Source organism: Bos taurus, chromosome 7, assembly GCF_002263795.3.
Source record: "Bos taurus isolate L1 Dominette 01449 registration number 42190680 breed Hereford chromosome 7, ARS-UCD2.0, whole genome shotgun sequence".
NCBI lineage: Eukaryota > Metazoa > Chordata > Mammalia > Artiodactyla > Bovidae > Bos > Bos taurus.
The window spans coordinates 37169754-37170821 of NC_037334.1; the positions used below are offsets into that span (position 1 = coordinate 37169754).

The 1068-nt window shown below is 39.8% G+C and overlaps 1 non-coding gene across 1 annotated transcript; it reads left to right on the top strand.

Moving 5' to 3' along the window:
* Nucleotides 1-428: 428 nt before the first annotated feature.
* Nucleotides 429-501, top strand: TRNAC-ACA (transfer RNA cysteine (anticodon ACA)). Its single transcript has one exon. It is a non-coding gene; the product is annotated as a tRNA-Cys (tRNA).
* Nucleotides 502-1068: the final 567 nt, after the last annotated feature.

Sequence of the window (1068 nt, forward strand, 5' to 3'; positions counted from 1 at the left end):
ATTAGAAGTAAACCCAGGATAAGAAAAAAATCCATTAACAAGTGTTTCTGCTAAACGTTTTCTCAGGTGGCCATTCAAAATACATTTGAAGATGCAAAACAGAGGAGGCCCAATTACATCTTCCCCATAAGAAACACTTGAAGCATCCAACAAGTGCTAATCACAGAAAGCCATCAGAGAACTGCAATTTCTAACACAAGCCAAAAAGCAAATTCCTTCCTCACAGGCAACAGCCTAAGACTTACTTAAAACACACCATTTTAGAGACTTCCATTTTAGAGACCTTTGCCTGGGTAAATAAGTTGCCTATATTTACCCAAGTAAAGGTCATAATAACCACTTGATCTTACAGTGGGCACCAGCCTAGGAGATTTGAAAAGACTGGAGTTTTATATCACTCTTTTAAACATAACATTAGGTCAAAGGCTTCCCTGGTGGCTCAGACGGTAAAGCGTCTGCCTACAATGCAGGAGACCCGGGTTCGATTCCTGGGTCAGGAAGATCCTCTGGAGAAGGCAATGGCACCCCACTCCAGTACTCTTGCCTGGAAAACCCCATGGACGGAGGAGCCTGGTAGGCTACAGTCTATGGGGTTGCAAAGAGTCGGACACGACTGAGCGACTTTACCTCACTTTTCCCTTTAGGTCAAAGCCCAGGGTTGAGATGATAGTAGAAAATGCGGTGTCCATTTTAACATTAACCAGATTTCTTATTTTGTTAAAAATTCTTTCGATTTTCTAAATAATATATAATCTCAGCCTTTGCATATGGCTGAAGTTTCACTTTTCAGCTAAAAAGTGAGATGACATCTATAAGCCACTTAAGCCACTGAGCACATAATATGCACCCAATGAATGTTACTTTTCTTTCCTTTTCCTTGAGGGCTTATCTTGTTCTCTCAAATTCTTTTAATCCAGTTTGAAAAAGAAAAACAGAAATAACAACAAGAAGTGCCATTCAGTTGGTGTTTAGTGTATATCGTCATCATGGAAACCAATGTACATTACACATGCTCTAATTTGTACAACTCTGTGGCACAGATCCTATGATTATCCTCATGTTACATAT